The 23,445-nt window shown below is 39.5% G+C and overlaps 1 protein-coding gene across 1 annotated transcript in view; it reads left to right on the forward strand.

Annotated features, from left to right (window-relative positions):
• Positions 1 to 23,445, forward strand: part of ZNF609 (zinc finger protein 609) — a 206,430-nt gene that overhangs the window by 25,476 nt on the left and 157,509 nt on the right. The gene's annotated exons all lie outside the window — the stretch shown is intronic.

Here is a 23,445-nt window from a genome sequence, read left to right on the forward strand (position 1 = left end):
TCATGAACAGCAGACCTGGACATTTTGGAGAAGAATATCTGTTGTTGGGGGCAGCTACTTGTAGAATGAATTTTCTATAAATCAGGTTGAGAACCTCCCATCTTGTCCTTGTCCCACCTAAGACATTTGTTGCTAGAGGCTGGCATCAACCTTTATGTGATTCCCAGCTTGTCTGGCTTTTCATCCTCAAAGTCATTGATAAACTTAATAATAAGTGGAAACTTGATAGGCTTTTGGTTGAGTGCTGTTCTTAATGGGATAAATGATTCTGCTGGGTCTCTGGAAGAGAAATGGGTTAAATAAGTTTCATGGCATGATATCTACCAAGTGTTCTATTGGTGGCTACCAAAGAGCAAAGGGGCACAGTTTGGGGCAGGTAAACAAGGGAGCAGGAGATACTGACTGTCTTAAGAGGTACTTAATCAGGCCTTATGAGATAGTGTTATGGCTATGCAAGTTTGGTCTTGAAAGAGATTCTTTGGCCACTAAAGTTATAGTTCTTGGCCAGGTATCTCCCTCAACTATTGGGAATCAAAGTCTCCTGGTGTTAACAGCTGCCAAACAGTGTAATGATACCTTGCCTTCTGCTTGACTTGGAAGGACTGGTGCCTGCAGCCCCAGGAGGGACTCTCCTCCTCTGGGAAGATGATCTTAGTTCATGTCCAGGAAATAGAGCTTGCAGAGTTGAAGCAGAGTAGATGTGAGTCTAGGGTCAGCTCAGGCTGCCTTCAACTTCAGCAGCTTACAGTTTCCTGCAAAGCAGCTGGCCTGGTGATGAGCTGTTCATTGGCTCTTGCTTTTCCGCTCTGTGTTCTGTTCACTCTGTGCTTTCAGCTGATCCTAGCAGATGCAGTATAAATTGATTTCTCTGTTATTATATCAGCTGCAGCAGGGAATACCTATTTCCATATGTAAGTGTTTATAAATAGAGGCTGGATATATATGTTTGGGTGGTGGTGCTCTCTCAGTGCCTGGATTCTAGTGGTGGGTTGCACTTTCTTTGCTATAGGTATTTTAGTCTTGCCTCTGGCACATCTGTAGCTCTTAGCAACATCTGGGCTTCCCCGGTAACAGGGCTGTGAGTTTTCTTCCACTAATAACGCAATGGTTCATTCCCTTTTACCAGTGGCAGCGGCCAGAGAGGCTGCCTGTGTTTAGGTGGCGGATGCTGTAGTCCACCTCAGTAGAGTCAAGTTCCAGCTGGTTACTGGCATGGCTCATCCCGTGCTGGCTGAGATTTACCATTTTCTCTGGGGTGCAGGTGGATAATACTGTTTTAAAGAGGCCTAAGAGTACTAGGAGTTCTTGCTTCTGTTCCAGACCCATTAGACTGTTCCCTACATCTGGCTTCAGTAAACTCTTGCTATATATCCGTGTTCATAATCATTGTTTTTCCTGTGCTGGAAAGTGGCCACTTCTGAGAGTGGCCTTCATTTTCCTTTCTGTTTAGAACTCTTGACTCATGTTGCAGTCTTCTAAACGCAGTAGTAGTCTGTGGGTGAAAGGATTAATGATGCTTAGCTTCATGTTGGATTTAAGTCTAAATGTCCATGATAGTCTCCATCAGAGAAGCAAATGGAACCCATTTTCTCTTAAGGGTGCAGGGACTGCTTGGGTGGCTGCCCTTCAGATTATAATTAGGCTGAAAGATGCAATACATTCAAGCTAAGACTACACCTTGGTGCCAGGGAGGTTTGTCCATTAATAATGTAGCTGTGCTATAAGCTTTGTCTCCCAAGGAGACTGAGAGTAGGGCAGTGGAATGAGAGAGAAAAGGGAGAGAGACTGTGCTTCAGTTTTTGGAAGAAAGATAAAATTGCTGGGAAGTACTTTTAGAAGCAGAAAACTTGCTGTGCAGTTTGATGTTACTGTAGGCAAGAACCTGCTTTCTCAGTTCCTTTCCCTGTTCCCTCAACTGTTTTGAACAGTCTGGCTCTAGGGGTGCCTTTCCATAAAGCCTTTGACCATTGAAATAAATAATTATTTAAATAAATGTTTGGAAGTTGCTAGGATATGAAAACACTGTGCAGGGAGAGAGCATTTCTGGAATGGAAGGAGGGGAAGACAGAAGTTAACGGAAAGAAGGCTAGGAATCTTGCAGTGGAGCAGCTTTTGAGAAACCAGGAACCCAGGGTTTGGGGCATAATAGGTGCTCAGTCACTGTTTGATGATTAGTACTGTAGCTTATAAGCTACGTCTTTGAAAATTTCTTGAAGACTTTTCTCTCTGAGATATGGGCTTGCCTATGGCTTAACTGGTTTGGAATGTTCCTTCCATGTGGGGGCAACCAACAGAACCAAAACAGCAAAACAGATGTTTTGATATAATCTAAGAATTACATACTCTGAGCTGGGAACTGTCATGAAGAGGGAAAACTCGTAAACTTTGGAAAGTGTCTTGATTGGAGTCTCCCCACCCCCACCCCCCTTGGAAAAAGGAGAGAAGACAAATGGAGTTTGTGGTGTAGGATAGAATTGTCACATGTCTACTACTAGCTAATGAGGGATATTTGAATATTCAAATTATCTACCTCAGGACCTTCTCTCTCATCAAGGTAGATATCTCAGACTATGGCTGAGGGAATTTTCTCTCAGACTATGGCTGAGGGAATTTTCTCTCAGCCAAAGATGTGAATTTCCCTTCATAGAATCCCACTTTTGCTCCACCACACCTCTCTCTGCTAGGGCTCACTGTGCTATTGCCCAGAGTTCTAGGAGAGACCAGAGATGGCTCTTAGCAACTCCTGCTGCCCTGAATTGTTATTGAACACTCCTGCCTCATACTTCCTGCCAGCTGAAGAGATGGGGGAGAGAGTGTTATGGAATAAACAAGACAGAGCCTTCCGGCTCCTGCCTATTCCCTTGCCTTTGGTTTGATTGATAGGTTAAGTTAGTGATGGAAGGGGAGGTAGGGAGGAGGGAGTGTGCCTGTCTGAATGTCCCAAGCTTAGTGATTGCATTGCCACTCTGACAAGCAAGAAAAAAAGAATTTACAAACCACAGAAGGCAAAGATCTATCCAAGCCGACTCTGTCCGAGTCAGGCCTTAAACCAGGAGTTTAAGGTGAGAATCCTTTTTTTCCCAGATCATATGAAGTAACCTGTAGGCTCTAGTGGCTAAAGGATCCAGAAGTTTGCAACCAGAAGCTCCCCTTGCCTCTTTTTAGCTGCTGATTTTGATCTTGCAAGGTAGGAACACTCTGCACTCTGCTTTGCCCGTGTTTGTCTCAGCTTCTGCTGCTCTCAGAATGCTGCATATATTTACCACTTCCCCCGTTAGTTTAGGATACAAAGAAAATGATAAAGTGTGCTCTTTGCTCTTTCGCCTTCTGATCATGCTTGCTATCATATCCTGTGTTCTAAGAGCATCTTCCTTTGCCCTTGGTTTTGTTTTCCTGCCCTAGTTTATGCCTTCCAGCTCAGTTCTCTCGTGTTGCAATCCCTCATTGCCCAACCAAGGTCAGGTCTCTTTTATTCCTTCTGATCCAAGGCTTTCTCTTTTAACACATTCCTCCTTCGCTAGCTGTTGTTTCTCAGCTATTGGTGGCATAGCAGTCAGCCTTGCTTCCTGAAGCCAGATGACCTCAAGCATTTTCCTTCATGGAAAAAATTTAAAAGAAGTTGATATTTATGTGGGACAGAGATGCATTCTCTAACTACAACGGCGCTTGAGCTTGCTTTATTTTTTCTTCAGCGGCTCTGTTTTCCATCTGGGTGTTGTAACTCAAGGAGAGCCCAGAGAAAAATTATCTTGTCCAATCTCCTCATTTTATAGAAGAGGAAACTAAGACCTGCCTAGGATCTCACAGGTAGTCCATGGCAAAGCCAAGCGTACAAACCAGGTTTTTGGTTACCAAGTTCTAATGGCATATTGTTACTCTAGGATTTTTAACAAATCTTTAACTGTTATGAGGAATTCTCTATTTTCCCACTTTAAAGACTACCTTGGAAACACTGGATATAAATGCCCAGATACTCTTAAGACTGATTTCATTTGTTTTTCATACTGGTTTTAACATTGTATTCACTCAGTAAACAAAGGATCTTTGAGTTTAGGTTTTCTTGGTAAGGTGATAATGTTTGCAAGACCAACCATTTACAGCTGGCACTGAACCTATCCTATTATATATAAAGAGGGAAAGTTACTTTTAATTCTTTTTTTGTGTGTGTGTGAGGAAGATCAGCCCTGAGCTAACATCTGATGCCAATTCTCCTCTTTTTTCTGAGGAAGACTGGCCCTGAGCTAACATCGTGCCCATCTTCCTCTACTTTATATGGGACACCGCCACAGCATGGCTCGACAAGCAGTGCATCGGTGCGTGCCCAGGATCTGAACTGGCGAACCCCGGGCCTCCGCAGCAGAGCACACACACTTAACCACTTGCACCACCGGGCTGGCCCAAGAAAGTTACTTTTAAACTGCTACTTTGAGCTTGACTTCTTGCGGGAACCGTGTGTGTGTATGTGTGTGTTCTGGAATGTTGCATTCAGTCAGATTTTCATTGTAATCGTTGAATCATTGCCAGTTCTGTCTTTACTTGGCAATTGTAGGTAAGTAAAAAAGTCCCTGCCCTGGTGTTTCCTGGACATATCACTAATAGACAGACCTTAAATGTATTGTGGATATTAATTGTTTTGTAAAGAGGTGATATACTGTTGGATACCATTATCACCTTTAATTCATTCAGAACATTGAGTGCATTTTATAATTTTATTTATTTATTTTGTCCCCCAAAGCCCCAGTAGATAGTTGTATGTCATAGCTGCACATCCTCCTAGTTGCTGTATGTGGGACGCGGCCTCAGCGTAGCCGGAGAAGCGGTGCGTCGGTCCGCGCGCAGGATCCGAACCCCAGGCCGCCAGCAGCGGAGTCCGCGCGCTAAGCCACAGGGACGGCCCCCATTGAGTGCGTTTTAGACTCCAGGTGTTGTGCTTGGTGCTGGATATACACTGGTGAATAAAACAGAGATGGTTCCTGTTCTTTGAGGAGCTTAAAGTTTGCTATCTAGAGCACGAGTTCCTGAAAGTGTGGCCCATAAAACCATGTGCATCACATCACCTGAATGCCAAAAATGTGGATTCTTGAACCCTACCTCAGATCTGCTGTATAGGTTTTAGAGGTAGGAGCCCAGAAATCTCTACTTACAGAAGACTCTCCAGATAATTGCTATATACTTTAACATTTGAGAACCGTTGTGAATTTTCTTTGTAAGGTGGGCATTGGGAGCCACTTCTGACTTAAAATACCAGCCTTCTAAACTTAAATTTCACATCAACTCTTATGTATAACTTAGTGGTTAAGAGCATAAACTCTGGGGCGGACGCCGTGGCTTAGCGGTTAAGTGCGTGCGCTCCGCTGCTGGCCTCCTGGGTTCGGATCCCGGGCGCGCACTGATGTACCGCTGTTCCGGCCATGCTGAGGCCACATCCCACATACAGCAACTAGAAGGATGTGCAACTATGACTTACAACTATCTACTGGGGCTTTGGGGGATAAAAGGAGGAGGATTGGCAATAGACGTTAGCTCAGAGCCAGTCTTCCTCAGCAAAAAGTGGAGGATTAGCATGGATGTTAGCTCAGGGCTGATCTTCCTCACAAAAAAAAAAAAAAAAGCATAAACTCTGGAGCCACACTACATGGGTTTGTATCCCAGCTTTGCTACTTATTAACTGAGTGATCTTGAGCAAGTTACTTAACTGTTCTACCTCAGTTTTCTCATGTGCAAAATGAGGAAAACAATAGTTCCTACATAGGGTTGTTGTGAGATTAAATTGGTTAATTCATATAAAACAGTTAGAACAGCACATAGGAAGCGTTCAGTAAATATTAGGAAAAAAGAAAAATATGATTTGATTTGAAATATGTCTCAGTCTGCCCTAGGCAATAATGGACTGAAATATAACAACATTCTACCTATATAGGAAGCCCTGTGTAAATAGATAAACATATTGGCTAAGACTTTCAGAAAACACTGTGCTCAGAAGTTCCAAACCTGGGCTGGGAAATTTACATGTTGGTGATGTGTTCTAAAGCCCCTGGTATTTATAGCAGGGTTGGGAGGGTTGGGAGACCAAAATTGGCTCCAAAGGATATTGAAGTGGCCTGTTGAATTTCAGATTTCATATGAATTGAGTTTCCTTTTTGGCCCTATCCCTGGTGTGGGGTATTGGGTATGTTGGATAGATGTTACTGTGGGTTTGCCAGCATGTGCAATCTCATGTACGCTGGAAGAGCACTAAATGTTTTTGTTTCTACACAAGAGTGCATGGAAAATCTAAGTCCTAGTCCTTAATCTTCCACCCCCAGTGCGAACTTACATTTTTGCCATTTGAGTATAAGAGCTTTTACCAGCAGAGCTCATCCAGGGAGGCAGCAGGGCTTGGGCTTTCAGGCTGGAGGTGGCAGTAACATACACAGCTAAGATCCTGCCACTGCTGGCTGTCTGAGCCCTCCTCTCTGTGGTTTTCACTCTTTAAGCCATGCTTGAGTAACCCGCCTCCAGAGCTGCTGACAGGGCCACGTTCAGAGGCCTTGGAAATTACACTGTTCATTTCCTTATCATCCCCTGACCTGCAGTGCAGAGCCTTCTGGTGCAGGAATAAGGCAGAAAAAAATCCAGACGGCTCCCGGCCAGCATGTGTCAAGGGCTACAAAGAAGGAAATTGGACTTGCTCACTTAAAAACCATGGGGTTAGGCTTTGATTTTTGGTTCCTGCTGAGAGTTACTTGTGTGTGTGCACATGTTCTATCTCTGTGTATGTGTATAGAATGAGTCTGTGCATGGCAAAGCTGTAGAGGAGGAGCATCTGAAAGTAGAGAGCAGAGAGAAGATTGCTTTTCTCTTCAGTTAATTTCCCAGTTGTGCCATTGGAATGGGCTTGGCAGGATTAGCATCAGGAAGGTGCCAGACCATATTAATATTTTAAAATATATTTCTCTCGGTACAGTTTAGTCATGGTTGAGAGCACCCACCCCAGTAAGAAGCTTCCCTGGCTGGCTGAGGAGACATTTTTAACAAATCCTGTTCCGTGAAGTTATTCATCCTAGATGACATTGGCATAATCAGTGTTTAAGCTATCTAAGAAAGTATAGACTTTGGGTCAGTCTTGGGGAAGAGCAGTAGCTCTTTTGAGAGGGAAGATAGTGTGACAAAGGAGAGATAGGAGGAATTTATAGCATTTTGAAATTTTCTGTTTGTAGGGCAAAATTCTATTATATTTTCAGAGCCTGTCCTTGTTTTTTCAGTATTACAAAACAATCTACTTCCTTTCTCTTTTGGCATTTCTCTTGCCCTGGGAGATCCAAAGGAAACACTTTTTAGGCTGAAGAAGTAAAATGTGGATAAGAGGTTCTTGAGCAGAATTTACAATCGTTCTGTCCTTAATTTTCCTTTTTCTGGATTTCCACTTAATGTCATTGGTGACATTGGAGGCTTTGTGGAGTGCGGATGAAGTCTTAGCTTTCAGACCCTGAAGGTGTTTTTAAATCCTAAGTGTCTCTCTTGTTGGAAGTACTCTGTAGAGAAGTGTTTTCACATGAGAAGGTGACAGCTAAGTTGAGAGAGGATTGCTTCCCTTTACCTTCTTATAAAGCCATGTCCCTGTACCAGCAACAGCAGCATCTGGGAACTTGTTAAAAATTTGAATATCAGGCCCCGTCCCAAGTCCACAGAACAGAAACTCGAGAGTTGAGGCCCAGCAATTTGTGTTTTAACGTTAGCTGTCCCATTGATCGTGATACACACTAAAGTTTGAGATCCACTATTGTAGAGCACCCTTCCCTTTTAATAGTGAAGGTCAAATTCACCAAAAGCTTTAAGGGGTAAAAAGTAACTCGGGAGAGTACATATGATTTTTTTTTTTCCTGAGTTCTTGTCCAAACTGACAAGAACCTAAAATTGGAAGGAATACTTAAGGGTTTGGGACTTTGAGAACAGAAGAGATATTCAAATTAACTTTTCTAAGCCTCACTTTTCTCATCTGTAATGTGGAAGTGAATAATAGTACTGACCTCAAGGTTATTGTGAGGATTAGATGAGGTAAAGAAGGTTAAGCACTCAGCATAGAGCCTAGCATATCGTGAGTACTCAATAAATGTTAGCTGTTGCTGATATAATGTTATTAGCTATGAGGTGCAAGGTCATTGTGAAATTAAAGAGAAAGGATATCCTTAGAGACTTTGAAGAGGTTAAGCCCCAGGAAGTTTTGGAAAATAATGAGTTATGATAGCTAATATTCTAACTCCTACTGATTTCCAGGAAGGCTCGAGGGGAGACTGATTCAGAGCATTTGGAGCCGTTGAGGTTTGGGGTTTTATTGTTTGATTGATTGGTTAGTTTAGAAGGGTTTGTTGGACTCCTTTTGGCACAGGCTGATCTCAGGTGGAAGAACCATGGCTTTTGCTTAGCTATTTTCCATTAAAGTCAGTTTCTTTGGTATATCTGCAGGCCGTCTGAATTATTTTTCTAAGGATTAAAATGAATACATAGCATGATTGTTTTAGTTTAGAAAGTTGTTTTTTTCCCTCTGTTAATCCTCAGAGTGCAGACTTTAGCCTTTTGAAGAGATTAGATCTCCTACAGGTATTCTGAACAGTCAGGAGAAGAATGAGGCTTGAGATACTTTTTGTGAATTTGTCGCTAACTGCAGGAAATAGGAAGGCAGTTCTTAGATTTTTGAAGGTGGTCAGTTTTCAACTTGAAGTGTTATCCATTGGGAGAGTACAATTTGACTGTGTGCCTGAAAAATACCCTAATTGCTTTTTAAATTTGCCACTCGGTTCCAGCCCTAGTGGCAAATACTAGATTGTGTTTGGATGAGCCAGACCTGGCTGTTAAATCCTTTCTCGGCATTTTTTTTTTTTTTTGAGGTATAATTGGCATAACATTATATTAGTTTCAACTATACAGCATTAATGATTTGATGTTTGTATATATTGCAATACGATCACCTCAATAAGTTTAATTAACATGTGTCACCATACATAATTACAATTTTTTTTCTTATCATGAGAACTTTCAAGATTCACTCTCCTAGCTTTCAAATATGCAATACAGTATTATTAACTATAGTCACCATGCTATACATTACATCCCCATGACATATTTATTTTATAACTGGAAATTTGTACCTTTTGGTCCCCTTCAGCCATTTTGCCCACCCCCTGCCTCAGGCAACCACCAGTCTGTTCTCTATATCCATGAGCTTAGTTTGTTTGCGTTTTGTTTTGTTTTGTTTTTAGATTCCACATGTAAATGAGATTATACAGTATTTATCTTCTTCTGACTGACTTATTTTGCTTAGCATAATGCCCTCAAGATCCTTCCATGTTTTTCAAATGGTGAGATTCCATTCTTTTTTATGGCTGAATAATATTCCATTGGGTGTATATACCACGTTTTCTTTATTCATTCATCCATCTATGGACATTTAGGTTGTTTCCATGTCTTGGCTATTGTAAATAATACTGCAGTGAACATGGGGGTGCATATATCTTTTTGAATTAGTTTTCATTTTCTTTGGATAAATACTCAGAAGTGGAATTGCTGGATCATATAGTTTTGTTTTTAATTTTTTGAGGATCCTCCAAACTGTTTTCTATAGTGGCTGCTCCAATTTCCATTCCCACCAACAGTGCACAGCATTTCCCTTTTCTCCACATCCTCGCCAACACTTGTTATTTCTTGTCTTTTTGATAATATCCGTTCTAACAGGTGTAAAGTGATATCTCATTGTGGTTTTGATTTGCATTTCCCTGATGATTAGTGATGTAGAGCATCTTTTCATGTGCCTGTTGGCCATCTGTATGTCTTCTCTTGGCTTCTGTTTTTGTTTAGTAATGGATTCTCTTCATTTATTATCACTCATGTAAGACGTTTTTATAAACTGGTACCCAGCCCACTCAACTCAGAGTTGATATTTCCTAGTTGTTATGTTTCTTCAAAAGTCAAGTACTTAGCTCTGCACTGAATCAAACCTTAGTGAAAGGTACAGAGAGTATTGTAGAAAGGAGGTGTACATGTTCATCATACTCACACCAATCAAAGTAGCATGAGGTTAGAGAAATTAGCATTCAGGCTGAAGAGACTCTTGGTGCTGAGACTTCTCAACTGGAGGTGCATATCAGAATCACTTCTCAAGGTTTTACAAAGTAAAAGTGCCCTACTGAAGTAAAATCTTTAGGGTTGGGGACCCCAAGCATGTACATATTTTTTCCAAACTTCAACAGGTGCTTTTAAGGTAATTCTTGGTTAAAAACCGCTACCATTGTGGAAAGGACTTGAGCTTCACTACACAGCCTCTGGGAATCCCCGTTACTCCCTTAGCCACGGAACTCTTAAAGTTGTCCTTGCTTCTTGCCATTTCCAGATGGAGCTATGCACTGCACTTTAGATACCGTGTGATTCTCAAGTGTTTTACAGCATGCTCAGTTTTCTCCTGCAACTCTCATTTTTCATTGTTCAGTCATTGTGTTGGGGTCAGTCATTTAGAAATACAGCTATAATGAACCTGACTTTTCATTATTCTCTTAATTAGGAATTATTGAATTTCTGATAGTTATAGCCTTTAAGGCAGAGTGTCCATATCAGTGTTAATGATTCAATTTTAAATTATTGTTCCAGAATTTTTTAGACAGATTTGAGCAAAATTCTTATGACGAGATACATTTGCCATATATAGGCAACTTGTGATATTTTTTCTATGTAAATTAGGAGGGAGCGGAAAACAGGTTTAGATAATCTAAATTTATTACTAATCCAAAAGTAGTTTCTTTTCGCATTGATTTGTGAATGTGTTTCTGTGTTTATATTGGACAATAGGTGTAAAAGAGAGAGGGTCACCTCACAGAAATAGAAGGCCCCTCTCTAAGTTCTTTGTCATTTTTTTTTAATAAACACATACTATTTCTTTGAAGTCAAGAAGAGAATTAAATGGTTTTGAGTATAAAGTAATTCCCTGCTGGGATTTTAAGTCTCATATCTAAGGAAGAGTAGTAATTAGAATGCTAATTGTTATCAGAGACGAACACATAGTTGAATATACTGCAAACTCATAGTTAAAAACATTATGGAATGTCATATTTTGGACAGAATTATAATTATATAACCTGAAATTCTCATATAATAAAATTTAGAATATAGTTTTTAGTACTGGTACGTTTATTACCTATGCTCTTAGAATTTACATTAATGTATACTTTAGATGGATCTTTTTAGGTTTTGGAGTATCTCAGATGCATGTACCATTAAATAGGAGAAGAAAAAATTGGCAAATGTAGGGAAGTCATCATACAAAGTGACTATACATTTATATACACCACATTAGACTAGATCTTAATTCCGTCAGTATGCAGATTCCTAAACATCTGGCAGAGTGTCTTTTAGATAAATACGCCATAAGGCATTTTTCATTTTGCTTATACATATGTGCTTGGATTGAGAATGTGGGGACTTGAAATCAAACAAGCTGATTGCTTATTACAATTTTAGAAAGACGCTGAGACGTTCTTTCATTTTGTTTGCCTCTGGTATCTCTCGTATCCTTTCCCATCTCTTACAAGGATCAGGTTCTAAAGTCAGGATATGAAGCACTCGGTCAGAAAGTACCCTTAAAAATTACTTAGGATGATGTCATGTTGGAGGTTGACATACTGGCTTCATAAATTCAACACATTTTTTTCTCCAATATTGAAACAAACCGTTATTTCTTCATTTGCCGTCTCATGCAAAAGCTGGCTTCTGTTTAAAGACTGTATTAATGAAAAATATTTGTTTGTAATTACCTAACCCTGGTGAAATGCTTGCACTATGAGAGGCACATGGAAATAGAAGCCAGCCAGTTCAGGTCTTTCATTTCTGGCTCCCTCCAGAGTGTATACTCAATGAATGGAATAACTGTGAGGCCCAAATCATTCAAATTGTTGTTTCTTTTTCTTTTGCCAGCCACATATAGTTGATTTGATTATATTTATCCAGTTATCTGTTTGGTGTACAAAGGTATTTTATGACAGTAGAGGAAATCTTGGGGTCCAGATTCTCTCTGTAGTAGAAATTTACAGGTCCAAGGATTGAATCTATCTAAATATAATGATTATTCTTTTGTAGCATTTAGTTTTCAATTCTAACTTTCATGTTCCTCACCATACCCACAAATTCTTTCTCTTTAGAGTCTCTTTATCACTGAAGAAATAAGGCTGTTCCTATATGGTAACCTCAGGTCTTAACCCTTGAGTTAAACAAGAACCATCCTATAGGCAAACTGAACAACAGAGCTGTTTTCTTACCAACATAAATATCCCTGATATTTAGTCTAGTCTAGTCTAGTCTCTTTTTCTTAGGCCCAGTGCCTTTAGTAACTTCTTTGAGCTACTCTTCACTTTCTATCCTTTTCTGGCTTTTAGCTAGAATCTAAACCATGCTTTTGTAAAATCCTGTTGTTTTGTTTTTTGTCATTTCTGAGACTTACTTTTACATTTATTATTGGTCCTGTCTTAACCAGATGGAATATATTTAGTTATGCAGATTTAGAGAGGGCTTTTTTCCTCCTCCCCAATTGAAAATAATTAACCAGAAAAAAGTCGTAATTTTTATATGTTCTACTATGGGCATTCATTACAGTCTGGGCACAGCATTGTTTGTATCAAGAAAACCACTGTACTATTGACAATGAGGTTTTACCCGTAGTTTGAAAATTGCTATTAGCTACTGCTTAAAGATGACACTGCTGTGAATAAGTATACCTTATTTGAAGGCTTGGTGCCAGTGCTGTGCTTTTAGCTGTGTACTAGTGGCAGCTCTTGGACAGAATGTTGCAGTTGCCCTATACGATGGAGACACAGAAGTTTTCATGTTGAAGAGCTAAGTACAAATGATTCTGGGTGTAGGCCAATACAACATCACGAGGAAGTAGAAAAGTACAGTTTGCCTCTCCCTGGGAAGCAGTTTGGGCAGGGCAAAGCTCTTAGAAATGGAAATTCTAAGCTTATTAATTTGGGAACCTCTGGGTTTTTGCCCCTCAGCCTTTTTAAAATGGAGCTTCTTTTCAAAGGGGATGGTAAGGGATGGGATTGGGCAGACTTAAAGGCTTAAAATAATGTCATTTCCCAACCCTCTAATTACCTCCTTAGAATTAAGCAGGTAGGTGTCCTCAAATATCACACACAGAGGAAAAGATGGACTGTTGTTTAGAAGCCAAGTTAGGTAGGGCTGTCCCTAGTTTATTCTGGATTAGTGACCTGAAGTGGCATTCAGAGCAGAGAAAAGTCTGGGAAGATAGTTGGAAAATAATACTTAAGTGACATTTTCATATCTGATCAAAATTTTCAGATTTTTCATTTATTTTTATTCCCTAATGACATATATCCTCCATTTCATGTCTAATAACCAAAAACAGGAGAAAAGGGCCAGGCAAATCCCACTTTAATCCTTCCCATTTCCTTGTCCCCATAGAGCTTTGATGCTGGTGAAAGCTTGTTGAAATGAACTGGGAGCAGCTTGAGAAGTATGTTTGTAAGGTAGTGGCAGTGAAGAGGTAATAGAGTTAGGCTTTGGGATTGTGGGGAATGAGTGCTTGAATATAAACTTTGATGGTGTATTTATTTATTTATTTTTTTGTGACGAAGATCATCTCTGAGCTAACATCCATGCCAATCCTCCTCTTTTTGCTGAGGAAGACTGGCCCTGGGCTGACATCCGTGCCCATCTTCCTCTACTTTATATGGGACGCCGCTACAGCATGGCCTGACAAGCAGTGCATCTTTGCGCGCCCAGGATCTGAACCTGGGCTGCCAGCAGTGGCGCGCACACACTTAACCGCTATGCCACGGGGCCGGCCCCGGTTTATTTTTATTTTTAACAACAGCAAACAAATCTTAGTACTTTCCCTACCACTTATTTACTTGCTGTTGGCAAGTAAAATAGCTAATGACTGGTTTATCACCCTTTAGGTATGGTTTTGGCTAAGAATTTGAGATTAGGATAGTTTAGGAGTTGATAGCAAAAGATGATGTCTTTGGTATAGATAATACCTCCCAAGAAACAAACAAACAGTACTGTTAAAGGAAACTTAGATTTTAGTGTGGTGCTCACTTAGTAAAAATTATATTTTCTTAAATGTTCTCATATTGATCTTGTTTTAGGGATGGTTCCTTATCATTGCATTTATCCTGCCTATGTGTTTCTATATCTTTCAGAACAATTTCCAAACTTCATCTTGCAGGCTACTGAATAATAAGTCCAGTGGGCATACAGTCTAATAAGAGAGACAGAATGGAATCAAATAATCACATGCATATCAGGGTGGAGGTCAGAGAAAATATTCACGAAGAAGTTTGAGTAAATATCTGAAGGATGAATAGTAGTTAATTGGAGGAGAGAGTTAAATGAAAGAAAACCAAGTGGAAGTATCCGTTAAAGTCTGGAGGTCATGGGAGAGAACTGGAAGTCCAAAGATGTAGGAGTTATTAATGTGAACAAATAAATGGTAATTGACACCATAGAAGTGGGTGAACTTACCCAGGGAGAATGTGTCTGTTGAATGAGATGAAAAGAAGGGGTGCAGGATAGATCCCTGAGGAGCGCCAAGAAGGTAGCTAACTTAGATGATATATTAGGAAGTGCTTCTTGGTGTAATGGAGAGCAAAAATACAACTGGGAACACATGTCTACAAAAACATTTAAAAACCCTCTGAAAAGGATTATAGAACTTGCTTGGTTCTGTAGTTAAATTTGGTTTACTGGATTGAGTCCTGCTTTAAGGAAAAGTCCCTTTCCCATGCTACTTGTGAACAATGAAAGAGCGATCTTTGCTTTTTACTATAACCACTTCGCATATTTTTCCTGCTTTTCATTGCCTCTTCCAAATCATTCTCAACTTCTATAATGGAATTAAAATGAAAGCATAGACTTTATAATTAGACCTGTGTTTGAATCCCAACACTCCCACTTAATAGGTATGGAATCTTGCAGATTACCTCTCTGAATCTTATTTTCTTTAAATTTTGTATGGATTAAAAGTATACTATAAGTGTATGGTATATGGTGATCTAGTAGTTGTAGGCCAGCAACTACAAATGTTTGTTCTGTTTTCTCTTCCTTGCAGCCTCTCCTGTTTTTCCAGGCAGGTGAGTTTTTTCATCTGTGATCATTGAGGCTCTGTCCCACCTCCTCACGGCGTCATGCACCAGCAGCTTTTCTGCTAGAGCAAAGTTTTGTATTTTAGTGGTAAAAGCCCTTTCTGGAGAGGAAGTACAAGGAGGGTTTCTGGGTTGTTGTAATCCAGGGTTTTTCAACAACACCACCATTGGCATTTGGGATAATTCTTTGTTGTGGGGCAATCCTGTATATTGTAGGATGTTTAGCAGCATCCTTGCCTTTACCCACTAGATGCCAGGAGCATTCCCCCCAAGTTGAGACGACCAAAAATGTCTCCAGACGTTGCCAGATGTTTCCTAGAGGGCAAAATCTCTATTTGAGAACTGTTTGCTAAAATACTGTTTCTCGATGTGAGTGTTACACAGCTGTGTATGTTTATGAACATACGGTGAGTTTACATATATGATATATGTAATTTTCTGTTGTGAATGTATGTTTCCGCAAAAAGTTTTTTTTAAAATCCTTTTTTCACCAAAGGCAGTAGAGAACCAGGCTCTAACCCATAACTACATCCAAGTGTGTCTCGGTTTTCAGTCTTCTTCCTCAATCCCTAAAAGGTGAGGTGGAATTAAAGGGAGAAAGTGGGCCATGGTAGGATGGAAAGGTAGCAAAAAATAGTCTGAAAATCTGGCTTCCAAATGTCTCTTTTCAACTCCTAGCGAATAGGATATGGAATTCAACCTAAGAAAATTTCTATTATAGGATTTCAGAAATAAGCTCTGGGGACAGGACAGAGTTGAATTATCAGCAAAACAAGTATCTTCCTTTCTACCCTTTCTGTACTGTGACAGCAAAGGAGAGGATCACCTGATTTTGGTCATTTCAACTCTCATGACCCCTTTCTTGCTGGCGGTTGAAGGTACTTCTGAAAGTGTTTGCTTTTACCTTTAATATAAAATCTTTCAGTTTTTCTCTGCTTTGTATAGGTGGGTAGAATGTCCTTCCGTATTGGATGATGTTGACTATTCCCTGAGAATATAGACTCCAACGAAGTCCTTGGATAGGACCCAAGCTGGAAGCAGCAGGTTAAGTAACCCACCTCAGTTTCTTGAGAGGAATCAAAGAAAAGATCCCATTTTGAAGTTTGAAAGATCCTGTAAAGAGAGGGCAGGCCTTGGGCCAAGCAGCCTTTGAGGTGGTAACCAGCTCATAAACAAGAACTGGCGTGTACCAACAGAGTCTCTCATCCTGGCTCCAGAGTTGGCTGAGGAGAGAGATGTGTGGAAGGCTCTGTAAGTGGAAGGATTGTTCTTGGCTTTGGCTGTAGTATGGCTGGAAATAGAGCAGGGAGGGAGTTTGGACCCCGTCTCTGGGGTCTGGGCATTGCCCAGAGGGAAGGATTTTTTTCCCTTCCTTTTCTTGTTTCTCTTTTTTTTTTTTTTTTTTTTTGCCTTTTCCCTCCTTAGTTTTAACATTTCAAGGTACAGGAAATGGTTGGATATTGAGTGTTTTACAACTCTTCTAGAACAGCCTATTAACGTTCTGATCTGCCAAGACGAAAGCCAGAAGGGATTTAACTAGCTAGAATCAAGGCTCATAACTTTTATGAAAGTGCCCTCAGCAAGGTACCCTTAGTTTATTTGGAAGTGTTTTAAGTTTTACTAAAATCCCATCATTGCCAGCGTGGCTTTTTAAAGAGGACAGACAGCCATGGTGGCTAAACCAAGGAGACCTGTAAGACCTGAAATTGGCAGCAGAGTGAGCCCTCTGAGGACAAAAGGAGAGCATTGGTGTGGGAAAGAGGTGCAACTATGTCTCTGGACCCTTGTCCCCTCATTATCCTTTAGTGGCCCTGGCAGCTGCCAAAGCTTGCTCAATAGAGTTGGGGACTGGGGATTGTTTCTTAATTCCTGTATAGGAGTACCAAGATTCAGCTGTGTTATCTAGGCTCTGAGCCTCTGGCACTTGGCTAAGGCATTTGCTGAGGCATCTGGTGACTCTTTAAGACAAAAGCCTGTTTTGTCAGAGAGAAGATTGGGGCAAAGTACATGCATGGTTATCTCTGATGGCCTCAGGGCAAACTGTCTAGTTGGCAAGTGGGAATGTCTTGACCTTGTGAATTATAGCAACCTGTCCACTTGGTCTTAAGTTTCTTTGAGATTATTTTCTGCTAGTGAAGTTTCAGCTTTCAGGCATTGAAACCTACTATTAATGCTTTTGTTGAAATACTTTTACATATCATGAAAGTAATAAGTGCTTTATTATACAGAATTTGGAAAATGCAGAAAGGTAAAAGGAAGAACAGAAAAATCATATTTAATTCTACTATGTTCATTTTCTTAACAGAAGAATTTTTTTTTAATGTTGTGGAACTGCCTGAGATTATTGGTTCGGGGCTGGCTTGGGCATGATCTATAGCTCATGAATCTCAACCCTGTTCCCTTAAGCATCTTGAATTTTCCCATTTGAGAACTGACCTGATCTGGCCCTGCTTGGCTAGCTTTTATTACATTTGATAAAATCTCACCCTGGAGTATGAAACTCGATCTTCTATATTTAATTTTTTATAACTTGTCTTTTATAACTTGTCTTTATTCTTCATCTGTGATTCTCTTTAGAAGTCTGAGTGTTTATTTTGTTTTTTAAATTAGTGGTGATGAATGAATATTTAGAGGGGAATGGTTTTGTTATTTTTGAAAGCTAATTGTTGACCTGCTTTCCCCTTTTGGAAAGAAGTATCTGTGGTCATTTAACTTAATGATTTGCTTTCATTGATAACCGTGGTCGAGAAAGTCTTCTGAGATTTCTTGTTGTATAAAAAGAAAAGGGCTGTCTTTCAAGAAAAAGCCATAGGGACTTTTTCTTTTCCCCTAGAGTAACAGTTTAGTTAAGGCAACTGCACAGAAACCAGTCTACTTCTTTTTCTATCTAACTTTATATCTGAATTTATATTGACTAGTCTGGAGCTTCTACTTGTTACATGTTTACATAGCTGTTTAGATTTTTGTTTAACTCGTAGAGGTTTGTGGTAAAGAAAATGAATATCTTGGCCTAGTAGGAAAATGTATTTTGGACTTATTTATTGTTCCTCCTTAGTGTTAAATTGAGGCAAGGACTACAAAAGACTGGTGTCTAAAAGTACTCTTTGACATTTGCAGTATCAGATGTAGCCATTCCCAAAAGAGACTTTCATTAATATACTCTTGTGATCTTTTGACGGGACAGAAATGGGATACTAGCTGGGTATGTTTTAATTTATATTCTCTGAAAGTATACATTGTATACTGATAGGTCATTATTGTAGATTTTCTTTTCATTTAATATGGACTCTCTCCATATAATTGGGGAGATGGAGCTTCCAGTCAAAATAATTACTCTAGCACCTCTGAGACTAATCTTTGAAACTGTTGTCAGCATGTTAATTTGAAGAAATCAAATCAGGATTGACTACCTAATAGTAGGCTTTGACCAAGAGCCTAACTTAAGAATTTAAGAAAATCTTTGAAAATCTTCCATGTGATTAACTTAAATTTCATAAGAATGGAGGGTTGAGAAATGATATGTGGTGGCCTAAGCTGTGGGCAGAATTTCTACATGTTCATCAGCTGGCTTTAGTGTTCCTGCCTTTCCTTATTTATTGTCAAAAAAGTAGAAAATAATCTGTTTCCAGAACTCGTTAATGACTGATAGATAGTTGGAGAATTTAGGGGAAAGAGGTGAGCTAAACAGGTTATATGTGGGGATTTTTTTTTTCCCATATGCAAGTTTTTGAAAATTAAGATGTTCACATTTTTTTTAAGTGTACAGTTCAGTGCTTTTATAGCATATTTACAAAATTATTCAACCATCACCATTATTTAATTCCAGAATATTTTCATGACCCCAGAAAGAAGCCTCTGGACCCATTAGCAGTCCCACAGACACACACACACACACCACCATTCTCCTTTTCCCCAAGCCCCTGTCAACCACTAATCTACTTTCTGTCTCTGTGGATTTGCCTGTTCTGGACATTGCATATAAATGAAATCATACAATATGTGACCTTTTTGTGCCTGACTTCTTTCACTTAGCATAATGTTTTCAAGGTTCATCCCTGTTGTAGCATGTATCAGTACTCCATTCCTTTTTATAGCTGACTAAAATTCCATTATATGAATATACCACATTTGTTTATCCATTCATCATTGATAAACATTTGGGTTGTTTCTACTTTGGCTATTATGAATAATGTTGCTATGAACATAGACATTTGGGTTGTTTCCACTTTTTGACTGTTATGAATAATGTTGCTATGAACATTCGTGTGCAAGTTTTTATGTGGACATGTATTCAGTTCTTTTGGGAATGTACCTATGAGCGGAATTGCTGGGTCATATGATAGCTCTGTTTGACTTTTACAGGAACTGCCAAACTTTTTCCAAGAGTGGCTGCACCATTTTATATTCTGTGTAAATTTCTGTGGACTGTCTTTTCACTTTTTTGATAGTGTCCTTTGAAGCATAAAAGTTTTAAATTTTGATGAAGTCCAGTTTATCTATTTTTCCTTTAGTTGCTTATGCTTTTGGTGTCATATCTAAAAAGCCATTACCTGATCCAAGGTCATAAAGATTTACATCTATGCTTTTTTCTAAAAGTTTTATCATTTTAGCTCTTAACGTTTAGATCTTTGATCTATTTTAAGTTAATTTTTGTACATGGTGTGAGGTAGGGGTTCAACTTTATTCTTTTACATGTGGGTACCCAGTTTTCCTAGCATCACTTATTGAAAAGACTGTTCTTTCCCCATTGGATTGTCTTGACACCTTTGTAGAAAATCAGTTGACCATGAATGTATGGGTTTTTATCTGGGTTCTCAGTTCTGTTCCACTGATCTACATGTCTATTCTTATGCCAGTATTACCTTGTTGATTACTGTAGTTTTGTAGTAAGTTTTGAAATCATGAATTGTGAGTTTTCTAACTTTGTTCTTTTCAAGATTGTTTTGGCTGTTCTCAGCCCTTTGCATTTCCATATGAATTTTAGGATCAGCTTGTCAGTTTCTGCAAAAAAGTTAACTAGGATTTTGATAGAGATTGTGTTGAATCTGTCACACAGTTTGCAGGTACAGTCATGCATTGCTTAACGACGGGGAGACATTGTGAGAAATGAGTCATTAGGTGATTTTATTGTTGTGGAAACATCATAGAGTATACTTACACAAACCTAGATGGTATAGCCAACTACACACCTAGGCTATATGGTACTAGTCTTATGGGACCATTGCCATATATATGTGGTTGGTCGTTGACTGAAGTGTCATTATGCAGCATGTAACTGTATTGCAATCTTAACAGTTTTAAGTTTTCCAATCCATGAACATGGTCTCTCTTTCCATTTATTTAGGTCATCTTTAATTTCTTTCAATGATGTTTTGTGGTTTTCAGAGAACAAGTCTTGTACTTCTTTCATTAAATTTATTCCTAAGTATTTTGTTCTTTTAGATGCTTTTATAAGTGGAATTGTTTTCACAATTTTATATTTGGGTTATTTATTGCTTTGTATAGAAATACAATTGATTTGTATTTATTGATCTTATATCTTGCATCCTTGCTGAACTTGTTTATTAGCTGGTTTAATAGTTTTTTAATCAATTCTTTAGCATTTTCCATATATGAGATCATGTCATCTGCAGATAGAGATGTTTTTACTTCCTTTCCAATATGGATGTCTTTTTTTCTTGCCTAATTTCCCTGGCTATAACCTTCAGTACAATGTTGAATAGAAGTGGCAAGAGCTGACATCCTTGGCTTGTTCCTGATTTTAGGGGAAAACAGTCAGTCTTTTACTATTAAGTACGATGTTAGAGATGCTCTTTATTAACATGGAGTTTTGAAGGGAACATTTATATGCTTGTTTGAGATTTAAGAGTATTTTTATTTTTTTCATAACAAGATAGTCCTTGAGGGTGTGTGTTTGTGTATGGCGGGGGGTGTGGGGGTGTGTGTGGGTCAGGAAGGAGGAAGTTGGAGAAACCTGTGGAATGTAAAGCATACAAGATTGAGAGTGCTTGGATTCTAATGTCCATTCTACCACTTAAACTGTATAACTTTGGGCATTCTGTTTTATTCTCTGTGCCTCCTTCATTCATGCTTTCCGTTTATCGGTGTTGGACATATGTTGATTTGTGGGCATGTAATAAGGCCCTGTTTATTTTCAGAGTTCAGTATGGTCTCAGTGTCAAGACTGGCCTTATATGTAGATAGCACAAGTGCTACTGTGTCAATCTCTTATACTCTCATTTTTTCAAACTATTATAGTCACAGCAGTGACTCCCAAATCTTTGTCCTCTGCCCTGACCTCTTTCCTAAGTTTGACCATGGTTTCTAGCTGCCTAACAGATTTCCTTACTTGGTTGTCCCAAACATACTTCAAACTCACAGTGTCCACAACAAAATTATGATTTGTCCCTAAAGCCCACCTCTCTCTGTGTTTTCTGAATTTCAGTAGTGGGAATATTTCCTTCCATTCACCCAAACTAGAAACGTCTGACTCATCCTTGACGCCTTTTCCTCACTTCTCACAGACCTTTGAGAGATTATCTCCTACATATCTCCTGTTACCTTTCCTCTTCTCTATACTCGTTGCCACTTCTTTGTTCAGACCCTCATCAGTTTTTACCTGGACCAAACTCTATTCTCACCTCCTTTCTTTCTTGCTTGGTAAATTAATGGTCATTCAGGATCCAACTTAAATGTCACTTCCTCTTTATAGCATATTCTTGTTAGCCAGCTCCTTAGACTTCCAGGTGAAATTAAACATCTTTTATTAATGTTATGGAAATTTTGAATATTTTATAAGTATTAATAGCATAAGTTACAGAATCATACAGATTTTATTTTATTTTATTTATTTATTTATTTTTGTGAGGGAGATCAGCCCTGAGCTACATCTGTGCTAATCTTCCTCTTTTTGCTGAGGAAGACTGGCTCTGAGCTAACATCTATTGCCAATCCTCCTCCTTTTTTTCCCCCAAAGCCCCAGTAGATAGTTGTATGTCATAGTTGCACATCCTTCTAGTGGCTGTATGTGGGACGCGGCCTCAGCATGGCTGGAGAAGCGGTGTGTCGGTGAGCGCCCGGGATCCAAACCTGGGCTGCCAGTAGCGGAGCACGTGCACCTAACCGCTAAGCGACGGGGCCGGCCCAGAATCATACAGATTTTAGTTTGAATCCTGGCTCTAAATAGCTATATGACCTTGAGCATGTTACTCGGCCTCTCTGAGCGTCAGTTTCTTTTTCTTTTTTTTTTTTTTTTTGTGAGAAAGACCAGCCCTGAGCTAACATCCAGTGCCAATCCTCTTTTTTGCTGAGGAAGACTGGCCCTGGGCTAACATCCGTGCCCGTCCTCCTCTGCTTTATATGAGACGCCACCGCAGCATGGCCTAACAAGCGGTGCGTCGGTGCGCGCCCGGGATCTGAACCGGCAAACCCCGGGCCGCCGCAGCGGAGCGCGTGCACCTAACCGCTTGCACCACTGGGCCAGCCCCAAAGTTTCTTTTTCTTAAAGTAAAGCTAATAACTACTTCATAGAGCAGAAGTAAAGATTAAATGCAGTTATGAAGGTAATAATTATAGTAATTATGGCCACAATATATTGAACACTTATTATTTGCTAAGCACTGACCTAAGTATGATACTTGATACATATTGCTCATGAAAAGCAGTTGACTCAGTGCCTAATTGTATAGCAGACATTCAGTAAAAAAAAGCTAGTATTTTCTGTGTTGTCTTCTTCCACTCAGCTGAGCATCTTAAGGGCAAGAACCATGTCTTATCTTTGTGATTGACAGTATGGTAGATCATCAATAAACAGTTGTTGAGTTTGAATTTATTTAGTAGTATTTGATAGAATGCTAGGATGTCTTCTTCGAAATAATATTCCCTGCTAACTTGACTGCAGTTCCTTTGAGATTTGAAGGTTTTGAGTTTCTTTTTAAAGTACACATACCCCTGGAGAGCGATAATACTTTGTGCTATTATCAGCAACTATCCTGTGGGAATTAGTTGTTTATCAGCTGCTTTCTAATCTGAGAAAGACCTAGCAGGATGAGACTGGGTGGGAAAGAAAGGGGAGAGGAAGAGTCCTGAGCACACAGTATCATGGGGAACAAAATCGCTGTTTCCCATTTACCTCAGAATTACTGATTCTTTTTCCTAATTTGTAATAGACATCATGCCACCTAATACGCATGGCTGACATTTGGTAGCCTGGCTTTGCTGTATAACCGTGGAATTAGATCATGTGAAAATGAGTCATTTCTGTTGCTTGAAGGTCTGAATTAGTTAGGTTATTTAGGACTTGGTTATATTAGGG

The sequence above is a fragment of the Diceros bicornis genome, chromosome 5 (genome assembly GCF_020826845.1).
Source record: "Diceros bicornis minor isolate mBicDic1 chromosome 5, mDicBic1.mat.cur, whole genome shotgun sequence".
NCBI lineage: Eukaryota > Metazoa > Chordata > Mammalia > Perissodactyla > Rhinocerotidae > Diceros > Diceros bicornis.